We start from the raw sequence: 19,146 nt of genomic DNA, 5'->3' as shown, positions 1-19,146 counted from the left end.
CAGTGGTGTTCAGGCAGTGTAGGGGGTCATGCAGGGGGGTAGTTTTTTAGGTTTTAGGGGTAGAGCAGTTTTGTTCGGGTAGTGTAGGGAGTCATGCAGGGGGTAGTTGTTTTAGGGTTTAGGGTAGTGCAGTGGTGTTTTGGTAGTGTAGGGGGTCATGCTTGGGGAAGTGTTTTAGGGGTTAGGGTAGAGCAGTGGTGTTAGGGTAGTGTAGGGGGTCGTGCTGGGGTAGTGTTTAAGGGTTTAGGGTAGTGCAGTGGTGTTTGGGTAGTGTAGGGGGTCATTCTGGGGGTAGAGTTTTAGTGTTTAGGGTAGTGCAGTGGTGTTTGGGTAGTGGAGGGGGTCGTGCTGGGGGTGGTGTTTTAGGTTTTAGGGCAGTGCAGAGGTGTTTGGGCAGTGTAGGGGTCGTGCAGGGGGTGGTGTTTTAGGCTTTAGGACAGTGCAGTGGTGTTCGGGCAGTGTAGGGGGTCGTGCAGGGGGGTTGTGTTTTAGGGTTTAGGGAAGTGCAGTGGTGTTCGGGCTGTGTAGGGGGTCATACAGGGCATGGTGTTTTAAGGTTTAGTGAAGTGCAGTGGTTTTCGGGCAGTGTAGGGGGTCGTGCAGGGGGGTGTTTTAGGATTTAGGGCAGTGAAGTGGTGTTCGGGGGTGGTGATTTAGGGTTTAGGGCAGAGCAGTTGTGTTCGGGGGTGGTGTTTTAGGGTTTAGGGCAGTGCAGTGGTATTCGGGCAGTGTAGGGGGTCGTGCAGGGGGTGGTGTTTTAGGGTTTAGGCAGTGCTGTGGTGTTCAGGCAGTGTAGGGGGTCGTGCAGGGGGTTGGTGTTTTAGGGTTTAGGGCAGTGCAGTGGTGTTTGGGCAGTGTAGGGGTCGTGCAGGGGGTGGTGTTTTAGGCTTTAGGACAGTGCAGTGGTGTTCGGGCAGTGTAGGGGGTCCTGCAGGGGGGTTGTGTTTTAGGGTTTAGGGCAGTGCAGTGGTGTTCGGGCACTGTAGGGGTCATGCAGGGGGATGTGTTTTAGGGTTTAGGGCAGTGCAGTGTTGTTTGGGCTGTGTAGGGGGTCATGCAGGGCATGATGTTTTAAGGTTTAGGGAAGTGCAGTGGTGTTCGGGCAGTGTAGGGGGTCGTGCAGGGGGGGTGTTTTAGGATTTAGGGCAGTGAAGTGGTGTTCGGGGTGGTGATTTAGGGTTTAGGGCAGTGCAGTGGTGTTTGGGTAGTGTAGGGGGTCGTGCTGGGGGTAGCGTTAGGGTTTAGGGTCGTGCAGTGGTGTTAGGGTAGTGTAGGGGGTCATTCTGGGGGTAGTGTTTTAGTGTTTAGGGTAGTGCAGTGGTGTTCGGCTAGTGTAGGGGGTCGTGCTGGGGGTAGTGTTTTAAGGTTTATGGTAATGCAGTGGTTTTCGGGTAGTGTATAGGGTCGTGCTGGGGTGGTGTTTTAGGTATTAGGGCAGTGCAGTGGTGTTCGGGCAGTGTAGGGTGTCGTGCAGGGGGTGGTGCTTTAGGTTTTAGGGCAGTGCAGTGGTGTTTGGGCAGTGTAGGGTGTCATGCAGGGGGTTGGTGTTTTAGGGTTTAGGGCAGTGCAGAGGGGGTTTGGGCAGTGTAGGGGGTCGTGCAGGGGGTGGAGTTTTAGGTTTTAGGGCAGTACAGTGGTGTTCGGGCAGTGTAGGCGATTGTGCAGGGGGTGATGTTTTAGGGTTTAGGGCAGTGCAGTGGTGTTTGGGCAGTATAGGGGGCGTGCAAAGGATGGTGTTTTAGGGTTTAGGAAAGTGAAGTGGTGTTCGGGCAGTGAAGGGGTTCGTGCAGGGGGTAGTGTTTTTGGGTTTAGGGTAGTGCAGTGGTGTTTGTGTAGTGAACAGGGCATGCGCTGCATCGCTAGGTGAGACCTAAAAAGCATTGCAACAAGATGGCTGCCAACACTTCCTGGATTGAATTGTTGGCAGCCAATTAGAACCAAGCTTGTGCTTGTGTAGTTAGGTCTCACCCAGATAAATAAAGATTTTTTTCCTTTAATATCTCAAAAGCTACTGAACGGATTTCCACCATTTAAAAAAAGGACGCTTTCTGAACCAAGCACTACCTTTTTGTTAAATTTGGTGTAATTCCGTTCAGCAGTTTCAGCTGTAGCCGTGTCTTAGTTTCCTGTGGGAAATGCATTTTTCGACCTCTTTTAGTTTTATTTCTCAGCAACTACTGAACGGATTTACAACATTTAACCCCTTCCATGCGGGGCGGATTCCCTCGCTGTGCTGACCGTTACCTGCGCGGGCGTGGTCATGACGGAACGGTTCCGTCATGAGCACAGCTCAACCGACGCTCATGACGGAACCGTTCCGTCATGAGCGTCGAAGGGGTTAACAAAAAGGTCTCTTTCTGAACCAAGGGCTACCTTTTTGCCAAATTTGGTGCAATTCCGTTCAGCAGATCGAGCTGTAGCCGTGTCTAGATTTTCCTATGGAAAATACCATGGAAAAAACACGTTTTTTGACCCCTCCTTTTTCTCGGCCCCTGCTTGGCAAATCACCCCAAAACTTTCAGGGTAGGAGCTGACCGGAGCGGGCCATAGGTTTTGATAATTTTGCAAAGATTCGTCAACCGGCGCCAAAGTTTTTGGGAAAACAAAAAAAACTTTTCCTATGGGAACTAGGTCCTAACTATAACTATCTACTGGCCACTGTCCCTCACTCCCTTAATGCCCCCTAAAATAGGATTTACGGGGCTCTCCTGACACCAGAACCTCAGTTCTGACTTTGAACATGAGAAGAGGCACAGAGAAAATGCAGTCACAGACAACAGGACTTTGGACTCTGACACAGTGCAAAGAGAGGATACTTAAGTACCCTGAAGAGAACATATACTGGAACTGTGTGTTTGATGTGTATCCGTGGCAAAAGCGTGTTGCTACCACCAAGAGGAACATCAGTGGACACCAGGAATCTAAGTAAACTCCCTTCGGCTGGTAGGAACAGTCCCCTGCAACCTGCAGAGGAATCAATGTGCTGTGTCACAAGTTGCAACCTGCTGGGCCTGTTGAGAGTGTGCCCAAAGAGACATGGTGTCTGCAAGCCTGGGGTGGTAGCTAAGATCACACCAAATCTCAAACCTCTAGTTCACTCCTGTCAACCTCCAGCCTCCAAAGTAACCAAAGACTATATTTGCCATAGCCATGGCTTGGTGATCGGCAGTTGGGTGGTCGACCCCTTCATCCACATCTCCAGACCGAGCGCACCTCACAGCAACAGTGCCGGATGTCGTCAACAACTCCACTGCTGTGTCTCTGCATCCTGAAGGTGGTGTCGTCAAGTGTGTGGCAAAGCATCTTTTGCACGACCTGCCACGGTGATAGACAGCTGCCAGCTACCTCTTCACCCAGAGCCGCCGAGAAAGGTGGAAGAAATCCAGCTGTTGAACCTGGGACCCCAAAGGCCTTTACTCTCCAAGGGTAGAGTGTAACTCCGTCTCCAAGTGTGGGTTTGGCAAGTGCTGCATTTTGACAGCTCCTGCGGATCCCGTCAACAGCAAGGACAGCCAAGTAACTTCTACAAAACAAGCTTTGCACTGCAAAGTAAATTCTCCCAAAAATATTTTGCACTAGTTAGCATCACTTTTGTGATGCTAACCCAGCACAAATTGTTTGAAAATCTACCCCTTTTAGGAGATCCACTGTGCATCCTATGCAGTATAGGAAGGTTCACTTCTCTGCCTATGTGCTGAAATTGAAAGCAGTCTGTAGGCAGGCAGAGTAACCCACCTTAACGTCCATAGCCAGTGGTGAGAATGAGATACTCCTCTTGCCTAAATCAAAACGTGAATGATAGTTTCTTCGAATGAGCCAACGTCTGGAGAGGCGGACCAAAAGCCCCGCTGAGAGCGTGTTTTGTGGGTATGCTTTTGATGAAAAATCAGAGATACGTGTGTGCCTGCAGTGGTAGAGCAGAAAATAATAAAGTTCAAAGCAAGAAATACTTATACGTTGTTTACCATTTTACTGAAGAAAATGTCCTTAATGTATCAGATAGCCTTGAAGTGTTTTTGATTGTGAACGTTTCTCCAAACTTTAAAAAAAACTTTGGGGCTCATTTATGAGTCCTTGCGTCACTTTTGCGCCGCCAGTGCGTCACTTTTTGTGACGCATCAGCGGCGTAAAAACTGGACCTTGTTGCACCATATTTACAAAGTGACGCATCTAGGTAGATGCGTCACTTTGTAAACCCCTGCGCTACATTATACCTGCGTCAGGTATAATGTATGCAGGGTGGGCGTTCCCACGTAAGTAAGCATCGTAGAAGTGACGCAGTGAAATCTACGAGATTTCACTGCGCCACTTCTAGGGTGCAAATGCGTCAATATCTTGCGCCTGCCTCACAGCAGGCGTAAGACTGACGCAGGCCCTTTCACATGGGGCTTGCCCCATGTGAAAGGACACATTGCTGGAGTTGCGTCACTTTTGTGACACACTCCAGCAATGCGTCACTTTTGCGCCTACAGATACGTCAGAAATACTGACGTATCTGTGACTCCTTGCGACATGATGCGTCATACTGTAAATATGACGCATCATTGGAGTCGCAGGGAGGGCGCAGTGAAAAGTGACGCATCACTGTTTTCACGCAGTGATGCGTCACTTTTCATAAATGAGGCCCTTTGTTTTAAAAGTCTCTGAAGCAGTGGAACTAGGAAAGCCGTATTCTAAAATAGGCATACAAAGCCAGGTCATTTAATCAATAGTCAGTGACAAGTTAATGTATATAAAACACACTCCTAAGGAAGCTGTAAACATACTGTGCATTATTAGTCAAGTATGTTAATTAATTTAATTAAGTGTCTGTTCTTTACTGATTTTGGAGGGAAAATTGTAATGATCGAACTTTGCCCCTGATGAGTGCTTAATGGACATTAAAGTGGATTTGTGGGATGGCGTTTTACAGTAAATTAACCTGAGGTCATGTACATTTGTGCAGGCTTCTGAAGCTGTCAATCTGCCAGCATTCTCTTTTCAATAAATAACTTAAAGGACCTGGAAACCAGAGATGCTGAAATTCTACATTTTGCTGCATAAATGCCACGTTTTTTAATCAAATTCAATATGACAGCGATTTAGCGATTGTGAATATTTGAAACTAAAATGTGAGCTTATAGAAAGATAATTGTGTTTGCCTGTGACAGCAATTGAAATAAAGCAAAGTCAAGGGGCGCGCTCTCAACTAGAGGAAAGATAATTGCATTCAATTTCGAAAGTCTCATCAGACGTATTAACCTCTGTGAATACACGTTGTATTCAGAGGGGATGTCATTACAGCTACAGTAAAATGTAGGAATTTGATTTGCTAATGTTTCTTTTTTATCCTTAAGAGATACTGTTTCATAGGATGGTTCTAAACGAAGCCGCTGAAAACCTGTTGAGCATGACAATGGCAATCAGAGTATGCACAAATACCCGCAAACACCTTCGCAAAGCACATCCTAATACAAAGCAAATGTCCTTGAAAAAATCTACAAGAACACATTTTCCCATCTCTCCACCCCGCCACTGTAGTCAATGCAAGCACACCACGCGCACACACGCACACACATACATGCATTCATGCATGTACACAAACACACGCACCTCCACTGAGTTGGTCCACTTGAAAAACTCTGATTACTAAAGCCCTTTCCATCATCAAATAACTAAAAGTCACAATTTGCACGATTTGTTTCCTTCTCACATCAAGATAGTCAATGCCCCAATGTGCTGACTTTTCCATAGATTGTCAGGTCCTGCTCAAAGCCAGACACCTTTCATGCCCACCTGTAGACTTACCTGACCATCCCTTCATGGAGAACAAGATTGTCTGATAATCTCTCACATTACTACACTACCAGCCACCTCCCACACTTAGAGGACTGGCAAGAAGGACACAGATCAATATTGGATGATTTTAAGGTCCCAACTCGGACAACTCTCATTTCTGTGACAGACTATGGGGGTCACAGTGTCCTCCCCCCACCTCCCTACACTGGGCTGGAGATTTGATCTGCCCCCTACCAATACCCAGGACAGATCTCTGTCATCTCCTCGTGGTGGTATCCTGGCAGCTGGGCTCTTGAGAGATATAGTTGAAGATCACATTCTGGTTGCTATTTGGTGACAACGCTACCCTGAAGGGCTGGAGGGTACTCTTTATTCGGCTGTTCATGATTTGTGAGCCAGAATAGATTATTGGCTTACCTCTCGAGACGTGTGCTTGTGAATCACAGAGATGCAGCACCTCACTTGCAGATTATCTGACCACTCTTCGATCATGCTGCATATGCGGCTGCTGGGAGCGGACTCATGGGGGCCACGGGGGAGCTGGCGCCTGAATGATGGACTTACATGACACTATTGAAGAATACTTTGTGCTCAATACAGGCAGCAGCAGATAGTATGGGCATTCTTTGAGAGGGATTTAAGTCCACAAACAAGAGTGTGTGTATTGCCAAGCATAACAGGATATTGAGAGAACTGAGGGTGCAGTTGAATCGGTTGGAGACTGAGGTGAGAGTCCTGGAGGGTAGATATAGGGAGAAATTCACTCAGTATGCAGAAATAGAGGAAAATAAGCGAAATAGCATGGTAAATATGCTCGGTCTGGGCATACAGGTAGGGAGAACAGCCAGGTCGATCACTATCGGAACAGATTAAACATTCCTGGACAGTGAATGATAGCACATATTGTAGATGGGCAGCACTGTACACTCTACAAGACACCACAGATCCCGAATACCTTCCACACCCATTGTACCAACCTCTATACCACCCGAGGACCCCCGCCAGCATCAATCTATGGGCTAATATTTAGACAATACCACAGTGGATTGATTCACGCCAGCGCATCTTCCATTTACATTGCAACCCTTCACATTAGATGAGCTCTGGGAGGTGATCTTGGGTCTATCAACTAACAAATCCCAAGGGTCTGACGGGTTTACTGACAAATTTTAGAAACAATCCCAGGATCTGCTAACCCCATATAACGAATCACGGACTAAGCATGTGCTACCCCCAACCCTGTGTGAGGGTATCATAGTTAACCTGGCCAAGCCAGAGAAACCACCTTAATACTGTGATTCTTACTGCATGTTTTCACTGCTAAACTGTGACAACAAAATTGAAGACAAACTGATAGCTAACTGCCTAACTCTACTACTGCCAGCTTTGGGGCTGCCAGATCAGGCTGGGTTGGTGTCAGGTCGATCGCTCACAAACTGCAGACCCTCCTCGCCCTTTTGCAAATTCTACCCCCAGCGTTGGGTGCCGTAGCTGTATTCCTAGACACTTCTAAAGCATTTGACTCCCTAGAATGGGAGTATCTTTCATGATCCTTGCCTGAATGGGGCACCCAAGTCATTACCTGGAGTGGATAAAGTTATTACATTCTGCACCAAGTGCAAAAATATGCATAAATAACCATTTTAAGCTCCTCTTGTAGTGTCCAGGGGAGAACTAGGCCCCTCTCCATGATCATATTTGTGCTGGCTCTGGAACCCCTCGCAGCAGAATTGTGTCAACACTGCACCCAATCTGCCACTCTATAAGCATCCCGGCACATTCACAGGCCAATGGGCGCAGATGACTTGACCCTCTACTTGAGGCATCCTGACACTAGTCTCACTGAAGTGCTTCGTGAGTGTTTGCGCTTTGAGTCGCTTTCAGGCATTAACATCAACTGGAGTAAGTGCCAAATCTCACGCCTGATGCTGGTGCATGACGCTTCACCCCTGACTTTGCTCTAACATGGCGTGTAGCCTCCGTGCAGTACCTAGGAATCTGGGTAAACATGGATATGGAGGTGGTGCTAAGGGAGAACTATGGCCAGACAATTTCTAAAATGACGGATCAAATATCCCATTGAATATCACTTCCGCTGTCCCTGGTGGGCAGGATCAGTCGCATAAAATGCTGCTCCTTACCAAGCTTCTCTACTTGATTGTCACCATCCCACTTCCGCTCACAAAGTGCCCACTCAAGCTAATGTGTACTCCGTTCATTTCATAAATCTGGGTTGACAAGCCACCCCGTATCAAGTGAGAGACCCTTATGCTGCCCTTTCACGTGGGAGGATTTGAGGCCCTGATATACTATCTGTACACCCAGGCTCATTCCACCTACTACTGGCTGCCTCCCCAGATGCCTGCACTCCGCACATCGCTGCCGAGAAAGATGTGGTCTCTCCTTGTGCTCTGCGCACTCTGAGATGGGATGTGCATCCGCACTGTTCAAACGGTATGTCAACTGCGAAGTGTACTGCCAGAGCCTGGAGCTTGCTTGAAGGGCAGATCGGATGCATGCCTCCCTACGCACCATCTCTTCTTTTGTGTCAGTCTCCAAACATACAAGCCACACACGAACCCAAACAAACCCACAGTACTTTCTCAGCGATCTTGCAAGAGAACCTCCAAATGCAGAGAATTATACCTCACTAATAGATTCAGTGCACAGGAGGAGTCCCCAGGCACTGCCCGCACACCCCCTAGATGTTTTCTTGCATTATAGAATCCGAAAAGCTGTGGGGGTGAGTGGCACTACTTCACAGCGGAGCCAGTGTCCTGCCAGGGGCTGGAGTTTCTCATCAAAGCCATGTCCACGAAGCAACTCATTTCCAGATCATACTGGGCCTCTTTGAAGGACAAACCTGCCCTGGAAAGAGGACATGGGCCTTGAGGTGAGGGCTAGAAGGTGATCTTTTTGCCGCGCACAGATGGGTCTGGTGTCTTCTAGTAGCAGGCTCTGTTTCATATATTGCAAATTTCTTCAACGAGCATATTATACTCCCATCACGTTGCAAAGACTAGGCCTACATGAGAGGGTCGACTGAGACCTCTGTGGCCTCCTGGATACAACGTTCCTCCATCTGGTGTGGTCATGCAGTACTGTCCAGAATTTTTGGGGGATGTGCTCACTGCATTAGCAACTATGGTTGAACACGAAGTCCCTAGTGACCTGAGAGTGGTAATACTGGGATGGGTGTGGGACATTCCGGAATCCCAGAGGAGATACACAGCCCTTGTGCTTTTACTAGGCAAGTGACTGGTTGCTTGCAGCTGAGGATGTGGGAGATTGTCCAAATATAAGCAATGGTTGGACTCTCTCATTTACTGTAATGAACAATTAGACACATACACTGTCATGGTGTTAAGCTCATGTCATACTCTGACGACGCTCAGCTAATGATTAACCCTGGGCTTGACACTACGCTTCGCCCACGTAGTGTACGTAGCGCTGCCTGCTTCGCAGTTTTCGAAGTAGGCGAAGCAGGCAGCGCTACGCACATGCCAGGGTGAAGCGTAGCTGCCTGCCACCCACCACCCACCTCCCGCCCACCCTCCTTTTAAAACATACCCTAATTGTAAATTAAATAAAAGTAAAGACACTTACCCTGAAGCGCGGCGTCTCCGGGCTCCCTCTTCCTGGTTTCCAACTTCTTCTGACAAATGCGCATTACTCTCGGGCGGGAGGCGGGTGGCGCGTAGTGGGGCTACGCGGAGCACGTAGTGTGCGTACATTTGGGCACACTACGCGCTGCTTCACATAGCCCCACTACGCCCACTACGCCCACCCTTACTAATGATCACTCTGGCCGAAAATGAAAACACTGCTGTGGATAGTTTCAGTTTTAAAGAAAACAAAAGGTCCTTCAAACATGGATGAGTAAGAAAACAATGAATATAGACCAGAATCAGTACTATATTAGGTAGAAATGTCCATTCGGACATGTAGATTTAATATTTAACCATGATTACTCAAAATCAAAACGAACAAAATAGAGTGGGACACAATCCTGTATCCTTCAACATAGAACAATTAACGACAATCACACAAAATTAAACATTTTTCAGGCAAAACATAAGCTTAATGCCAATTTAAATGGAAGAGGCAAGCTTTTTAGAAGGTAGACATTAATGCACTAGCTTTAACAAGTGAGTTTAACGTGCATGTTGTCTAAAGAGTCGACGACGTTTCGATCTCTATCAAGATACACAGATCATCATCAGGACGGAATTATAATAGCCTGAAACATACACTGCCTGCGAAAGAAATAAAGAAACGGGGAGGGAGGCAGGGAGAACAACATTAGCATATAAGTAGTTGAAGAAAATACCAATTGACACAGCCCTACTAAGGTCCATTTAACCAGTAGGTTGTAGAACACCGCAGTGAAGGTACACAGTGTTTCGGAAGACAAATTGGATTGAAACAATTGAGGAGGCATTTATGAATGTGCATATTTAAAAGCCGAGTAGAAATGGCAATAACCAGACAAATGATAACAAGTAGTGCGGAGGGCTAATCAGCCGTTTGCGAGCTAGAATTATATTGCACAGGCATCATGGGGGCGTGGGAAGTGTTATATCGGGCCGCCGCTTGGTGAACTAAGTGAAGTGAGGCATGCCGAGGTAATTGCGTGCCGCAGTAAACGGTTGTGTGGTCACGAAGGGGCAAGTGCTCCGGAGCAGCTAAAAGAGTTATGATGCGCGGGAGCCTGAAGTTCCTGGCAAGGTGGCGCTCACCTGATAGCGAGTGCGGGGAGCACGGCATCCAAGGGAGTAGGTATTAAGATAGCTGCAGGAAGAAGGAGGGATATGGTGAGAGCCGTGTGAGGCTGAAGTACGCGTGAGTGAACCGAGAGGGTGGAAACTCACCTATCACTGGGTTGAATTAATGGGAGGAATTAGTTCGTTGCGGCGCTGTGGAGATCCGGAAGCGTACGCAGAGGTGCCTGGCTACTTGCCGATAGCAAGGAGAGCCTAATGGAAGAAGGGAATCAAGGGGTCAGTGGTTCCGAGTGGGCAGCGGGGGTTGCTTGAACAACGAGGCAGGGGAAAGGTCTTACCGCTTGGATTCCGATTCGGAACATGAAGAACCTCAGGGCTGTATTAAACCAAGTGGGGGGGATTAGTTTGTTGGGATGCAGATAGCCGCGCTATGGAGACGATATCCGGGAGCGTCCGCAGTGGTGTTAGTCTACTTGCCAATAGCAAGGAGAACCTGTTGGGAGGAAGGGGATCAAGGGGTCAGTGGTTCAGAGTAGGCAGCGGGGGTTGCTTGGACAGCCAAGGCAGGAGCAAGGTCTTACAGTGTGAATTCAGATGTGGAACAAGCAGGATCGCTGTTGAATGCGTTGGTTAACCGGAAGTATTTAAGGGGCAGTGTGAAGCATGCGCGCATGCGCATCTAGTACCTCTGTGCAGATTAGATACGGGTACTGTGGGGGAGAGCGCCATATTGGGTGAGTGAATAGTTCATTGGGGAGTGGTTAAGGTGCCAATTAAACAGCCTGGAATTTAAAACGTGATCACGGGGGGGGAAAGGCCACAGTGTGTATAAATTATATACACTAACATTCAAGATTGGAGGCGACCTCTGTTGGAGGAGGACAAATTTAAAATACAGTTATACATAATTGTAAGGAAGAACAACACAGTAGTTTGCAGGACATATGATAGAATCAAATTAGCGTAGTCCAGTCCTCATTTCTGTTCAAACCATTTTTTGTGTTTCAGTTCTTCTTTGTTCAAGATCTGCATGAGATCAGCACCCCTTGCTGGCAGTTTCACTGTTTTAAGTACTGTCCACTTAATTTCGTCGTCCTTATGGCCAGCATGGTTAAAGTGTTCCACCAGAGGCGCATTGGGGGTGCTGCAGCGAATTCTGCTGCGATGTTGTCCGATCCGGGTCTTGATCTTTTGTGTGGTTTGTTCGATGTAGTTCTTTTAGCATGTGCATTGGATCAAATAAATGACATTACAGGTGTTGCAATTAGAAAAGGTACTGGATTTTATGACAGTTTTACCAAAAGTGAAGATTTTGCCTTCCATAGTGAATTCACACATACTGCAATTGCCACATTTAGCATGTCCAATCAGAGGTGTAAGGCCCCAATGTGCGTCTAGTGTGAGAGAAGGTAACATGCTGGGTAGTGCAGCTCGTACCAGGTGGTCCTTCAAATTTCGGTTCTTGCGAAAGGCGAACAGTGGCCGTTCCATGTTTAGAGTACCTGCGTTAAGTGTGGGCCAATGTTTGAGAATGGACTTGCGGATGGGGGTAGAGGCCACAGAGAAGGTTGTGACGCAGACTATTCTTTTAGTGGTGTTTTTGGTTTTAGGTGAGAGCAAGTCTTCCCTGGGGCAATACCATGCGCGTTTCTGGGCATTCCGAACTAGGCGTTTAGGGTAGCCTCGGGATTTGAATTTGTCAGATAATAAGGAAGCTTCTTTGAAGTAGTCTTACTTGGTATAACAATTACGCCTGATACGTAAAAATTGAGAATAGGGTAAGGAATCTCGTAGGGCCCTGGGGTGATTGCTTTCGTAGCGTAACAATGTGTTGCGCTCAGTGGGTTTTCTGTAAAGTCTAGTCACAAGTTCACCATTGGAGTGGTATATAGTGAGGTCCAAAAAGGGAATGGAGGACTGGTCTGAAGATAAGGTAAATTGTAAGCCCAGGCAGTTGTTGTTGAGCCAGTGTAAAAATTGCCGAAGAGTGACATCATTGTTGTGCCAGATTAAAAAGACGTCGTCAATGTATCTACGCCACATTGTAATGCCTGAGATGAAGGGATTGTTGGGTGACAGAATGATGGTGGTTTCTAAGAAGTCCATAAAAAGAATGGCCAGATTAGGGGCAAAAACAGCACCCATTGAAGTACCCTTAACCTGTTGGTAAAACTCGTTGTCAAAGCTGAAAAAGTTTCTGGTGAGGCATAGCTCAAGTAGTTTGAGTAAAAACAGGGTGGGAACATTGTGCGGCCTAGGTCTAGAGTCAAGTGTTTTTTGAATCAGTGATAGGGCGAGGACTTGTGGGATATTAGTTTACAATGATTCAACATCTAGAGTACATAACAAATCCGTTGTTGGGTTAAAAGGGTGGTGTTCAACCATGTTTATCATGTCCATGCTGTCCCTAATATAGCATTGTGTTTTGGGGACAAAATCTTTAATGAAGTAATTCACAAATTGGCCCAGAGGTTCCAGTATGGAGCCGCAGCCAGAGACTATGGGTCTGCCAGGTGGGGTGGTGAGGTTCTTGTGAATTTTGGATAGTGTGTAAAACACTGGAGCTCTAGGTGATTTTACATTGAGGAATTGAAATTCTTTATGGCTAAGATAGCCATCAGTTTTGGCCTCTTTGCTGATTTGTAGAATAAGTCCTTGTAGTTCCTTGGTGGGGTTAGTAGGTAGTCTACAGTAGTGGTCGGTGTTTTGTAATTGGCGTAGTACCTCAGTCTTGTAGGAGTCTATTCCTTGTAGGACTATACCACCTCCCTTATCTGCTGATTTAATTACAAGGGAGTTGTTTGATTTTAGGCTTTCAATGGCCTTTTTCTCTAGGAGAATAATATTGTATGGGATAAATTGTCTCTTAGATTCGAGTGCAGTGAGGTCTTTTAACACCAATTCCTCAAAGGTAATGATTTCGCCCGGTACCATGCCTGCTGTGGGTGAGAAGGTAGAGGGAGGCCAGAACGGAGTGTTTGAGACAAGGTTGGGTGTGGGGTTCTGCAAAAAATAAGCGTGTAAGCGTAACCGTCTAAATAATCTAAGTAGTTCGGTGTGCAGTTCCAGGTAATTAGGATGGGTGGTTGGGACGAAGGATAAGCCTTTGCTGAGGAGGGAGAGTGCTGAGTCAGCTAGGTTGTGAGATGAGAGATTTGGATAGTTTCTGAGCATGTATGGTGGATCTAGCCGAATTGAAAAATATGTAATGTGAATGTAAAGGGATTTGTAGAGTGCATGGCTACTCAAGAGAGTCCCGGCACTATAAGGTCTGTGAAAAGTAGCAGATACAGCAGGTAATTACTGAGAAAAAAGCCAGATCTTAAGCTTTTTCTTAAAACCAGCTCTCGCCTTTGTTTGACGCAGGTCAAAAGGAAGCTTGTTCCACCATACATAGCCCAAGAAGGAAAAGGAACTCCCTCCCGCAGTGGACAAACAAACATTAGGGACCTTGGGCAGATGATTAACAGATAAGCGTAAAACTCTCACCGGACTATAGAAAGCAATCCTAGCCGAAAGATAGGCAGGACCAGAATGATGGAGAGCCCCATGCATTAAGAGTGCTACTTTAAAAGGAATCAGGTTTCCAATGGGAAGCCAGTGCAAATTGTGCAAATGACAGCAGATATGTTCCTGTCACCGCAAGCCGAGAACCAGTCAAGCTGCTGCATTCTGAAAGATCTGAAATCTATTCAGGAGATATTTTGGCAACTCTGCATTTAATGTGTTGGCGTAGTCCAATCTGGACATCACCAGGGACGATATCACAGTAATTTTTGATGAAAAAGATAGAAAATGCTAAATTTGTTTTGCCCTAAGCAAGATACTAAAGCAGACACCAACCACTGACATAATTTGACTATGGAATGACATTTTATTGTCAAATTTGATTCCTAGATTTTGATTCCCAAATTTTTTTCAACAGCAGCTTGAGTGTATGGTGAAGGTACCCTTGAAGGCCAGTGAACAGCAAAGTTTAAGACAAAGTTATGTCAGAAACTAAGGGGCATATTATCAAGAAATGGTGTTAAAATTATCGCCGCTTTAGCGGCAGAAAACTGCTGCTAAAGCGACGATAATGGGCTTGATAATATGCCCTTGAGAAATCCCATAGAAGCCCATGTTCTGGTGTCAACATGGGCTTCTATGGGAATTCTCTGCGGCATATTATCAAGCCCATTATCGCCGCTTTGGCGGCAGTTTTCTGCCGCTTAAGCGGCGATGATTTTAACGCCGTGCTTGATAATATGCTCCAAATAACTTCTGTCTTCTCTGTTTTGCATTTGAAATGGTTGCCTGTCTGCCATTGAAAAACAGCTGAGAAACAGGGCCGAATGACATCTGAATTGATGGAAGCCCCCTTACTGAAGGTAAAGAGGATCTGGGTGTCATCTTAGCCCCAAAGGATTCAGCCACCTTAGCTAAGAGGGACAAGATGTTAAACAGTGGGACTAAGTGCAGAGCCCTGAGAGACTCTGACTGACACCTTTCGACTGACAGAAAAATAAGAGGGTAGCCAAACTTCCTGACTCCTGTCCTCAAAAAAGGACTTTAGCCAGATCCAGGCATTATCTCTTATGCCAATCTCACCAAAGCGTGGGACCATGTCGATTGCCGCCGACAGGTCCAACACTACCGAGACTACCCTACCACCCTCAACAATGGTACATCTTATAAAATCTGACACCACCACCAAGGCAGTCTCAGCACTATGCCTAGGTCTAAAACCTGACTGGCTCGGATGAAGAAGGCCATTGGTCTCTAGATAACTTGAGAGCTGTTGATTGACAGATTTTTCAACTATTTTTGCAGGAGCTGGAAAAAGGGAAATTGGCGTATAATTGTCTGAGACATCTGGATCTGAATTTGTTTTTTTTAATAAAGGAATGATTTTTGCTCTCCTCTAACATGAAGGCACCATGGTAGTGAAAAGGGACTTATTCAGTATCACGTTCAGAATGGGATTAATGATGTCCACACCTAAAACCAAAATGGTGGGAGGACAAGGATAAGTAGGAGAGCCCAATTTAAGATTTGAAATCGCTGTTCTAGAGTCTTCCAGGGAGATAGTATTGAACCCCGAGCGGGCACAGGAAGTCGATATTGCCAACTGGCCCGTTCAGCCAAAAATCACATCTGGTATAGAAGTTGAGGAAAGAGTGTTCTGTATTGTTTGGACTTTATTGTGAAAGAATAGTGTGAGTTGCTCACACCAATCCACCAATGGAACCTTACTTCTATGGTTAGCCACAGGATCAATAAAACCCTTCACAATCTTGAACATTTTCCTGGGTTTGTATGCTGCTTTTTCTATTCACCCATCATAGTACTTTCTCTTTATGCGATTTATCAGAGCCACATATTCCTTTAAAGCTATTTTGAATAATATTTTATTTTTCTCCATGCCCGTTCACCCTTTTTACAAAGCTTTTTCCCTTGCATAAGAGTATCAGAAAACCAGGGATTAGAGAAACTTTTTCTGCTGGAGGCATGGGTTGAAAGAGGGGCAAGTTTCTCAGCCGCAGAACGCAACCAATGATCATATTTCATCATGGTGGAATCAATGGAGCCTAAGAGAGGTGGAATAGTATTTTCCAAGGCAGCCCGCAAATTGACACCAGTAATTTTAGATAAAGAATAAAATAGGGGCCTTGTAACATTCTCCCGTTGGTCTGGAGGGGAAGTTGACCAATTAAACTGGATCAAAAAGTGATCTGTCCAGTCTAAAGGAATGGGATCTGGCAAGGAAAGAACAAAGTTAGAAAACATTAAATCGATTATATGTCCTCCACTGTGAGTGGGCATCGTGACCCATTGAGAAAATTCCAAGGGAGACATAATGTTACTTAAGGTGGAGGTGGCTTTGTCAGATGCAAGATCGCAGTGAATATTAAAATCCCCAAGAATATTGCACTGGGTATACCGTAAAGAAACCTGTGGAACTCATTCAATAAATGAAACTAAAAAGGGCCAGATCGGTCCTGGTAGCTTGTAAATCAAAAGACCCCCTATAGAATGTTGGGAATTTATTGAGAGGCAAAATTACAATCCTTCTGCATCAGCAATAAATGTTCCTCGCAGAACAAAAGCAGGAATAATCATTCTTAAAAATGATAGCTATCCTTCCCCCTTACCTGAAGCCCAATCCTATTTCAGCATTTTATACCCTACAGGGATCGCCAAATTGATCACTGGATTGGATGAAGCATTCACCCGAGTTTCAGTGAGGAAAATCACATCTGGCTTCTCCTCCCCGAGAAGTAATTAACCAAGCTTTAATCAAGCCACACCCCCACAACTTAAATTTAGTAGGGGCACTGATATCGCCCTCTATGGAAGGAGAGCCAGGCACTGCTAGGATCCCACAGAAGCGACAGTAGGAGCCCATAGTTAAATCGTACAGGGATCTAACATTTTAGACCAGCTAAGCACTGACAAAATAGAATGCCTTGTCTTCAGACTTGACCTACACCCCCAACATAGTTGGAAAGGGGCTTTTGTTTATAGACCCCCAGGCCCACTACTCGGATTCACTAGTCAATTGTTGGAATTTATCTCCCCACATTTTATTTCCACCCGTAACTTCCTACTTCTTGGGGATTTCAACATTCATAGTGAAGATGCCCTCAACCGTGATGCCACAGCTTGCCTACAAGACCTGGTCATTACTGTTCTCTTGAAGATTAACAATGATCCTACCCACGTGGCTGGGCACACTTTAGATCTCATCCTATCCAACTCCACGAATATCCTCTGTGGGGAAACATGCCCTCTGATTTGGTCAGACCACTCTCTGGTGAACTTCCAACTCATGAGTCCTAGAAACCTTCCCACCCCCACACCTCACACCAATCGCTGGTATAGACCTTGGCATAAACTGAAATCCGACCAACTCCTGTCCCCTTTTTGCTCCCAGGACATCGACACTAACACCTATAGTGTAGAAGAGCAACTAGCCCATTTTAACTCCGCTATTATAGACACTATAGATAGAGTAGCCCCTATGAAGCCACAGACCCATTCTCCTAAACCCACTCCCACTAGCTGGTATTCCCCAGCCTTACGAACTGAAGAGTTTATGCAAAAAGCTAGAACGGATATGGCGACACTCTCACAGTGGGCAAGATAAAGAGAGATCTAAAGCTGCACTGTCCTCCTACCATAAAAATATTAAATCCGCCCGCAAGCTACACATCCCTCTTCAACTGGAGCAAGCTTGGAACAACTCTAGATCCCTCTTTCAGATCCTAAAATCCTACACAAATCCCAGAGCCTGCGAAGCTGCGGAATCTCCGTCACAGCCGCTGTATGACAATATAGCTTCCTTTTTCACCCAAAAAATTGAAGACATCTACCAGAAAATTATTTAGTCCAATGTAACTTCTCCCCATCCTACAGCAGATTACCCCGGCTCCCCTAACAATATCTCGCAGCTCCACTGCTTTCCCCTCTCACTCCGACAGTGGTTGAATCTCTTCTTACCAAAAATAAATCTGGTTCTCCCCTTGCTATAATTCCTGCTAAAATCTCATCTAGAGTTTCCGCACAGCTAGCCACACCCATCTGCTCCATCCTTAATAGCTCCTTGAGTACCAGCAGACTCCCCCTAGAATGGAAAGCTGCTCAAGTTGTCCCTATTCGAAAAAAAACCAAGATCCCCACAACTAAGCTTTCAAATTACCGTCCCATATCTTTGCTTCCCCCTTCAGAGCAAGCTTATTGAAAAACACATAAACAGACATCATATCGCACCAGATCCTACTGGAGAGACTTCGGGACATTGGACTACAGGGGCTTGCACTGAAGTGGATGACGGAATTTCTTACTGATAGAACCCAGATGGTCCCTCTGGGGACCTTTAGATCAAAACCCACCAAAGTCACCAAGGGGGTACCACAGGGCTCTTGTTTGAGCCCAACTCTTTTTAACATCTATGTTGCCCCCTTGGCTAAACTTATGAGGAATTTAGGGTTTAATCCCATCTCATACGCGGACGACACCCAGCTCCTCCTCACCTTTGATAAGAACAGGCCTGATATACAACTCATCTTTTCTGAAGGCATGAAGACTATTGCTGCCTGGATGAGGACTAACTTCCTCCAATTGAACGCCGAGAAATCGGACATCATGTTGTTTGGAGGAGCAGCTATAAGCTGGACCCCCAGATGGTGGCCTCAGGAGCTGGCCAATCTCCCATCCCCTAAGGAAGCAGTAAAAAATTTAGGAATTAGGATCGACCAAAACCTCACTCTTGACGCTCATGCAACTACTACTCCTGGCACCTGCTTCTACACACTCAGTTTGCTTAGAAGAATCTTCCCCCTGTTACCTTCCCCTACCAAAAAATCATTGATGCAAGCTCTAGTATAAGTCGACTGGACTATTGTAATGCACTGTTAGCATCGGGCAACAAAGCTTCCTTAAACAAGCTACAAGTTGTGCAGAACACTGCGGCCCGTCTGGTAGCAAACGCCCCACCTAGAACGGCTTCCACTCCCCACCTCAAAAAACCCTGTGAGAAAGCGGGTGAAATTTAAGATAGACTGCACCGTCTTTAAAGCCCTTAATGAACACGGGCCCCCTACCTATCTGCTAAACTTATCAAGTTTACCCCCCCCCGCGGCCACTTAGATCGGGCTCCAAG

Source organism: Triturus cristatus, chromosome 5_1, assembly GCF_964204655.1.
Source record: "Triturus cristatus chromosome 5_1, aTriCri1.1, whole genome shotgun sequence".
In the NCBI taxonomy this organism is placed as follows: Eukaryota; Metazoa; Chordata; class Amphibia; order Caudata; family Salamandridae; genus Triturus; species Triturus cristatus.
This window is presented reverse-complemented; position numbering follows the sequence as displayed.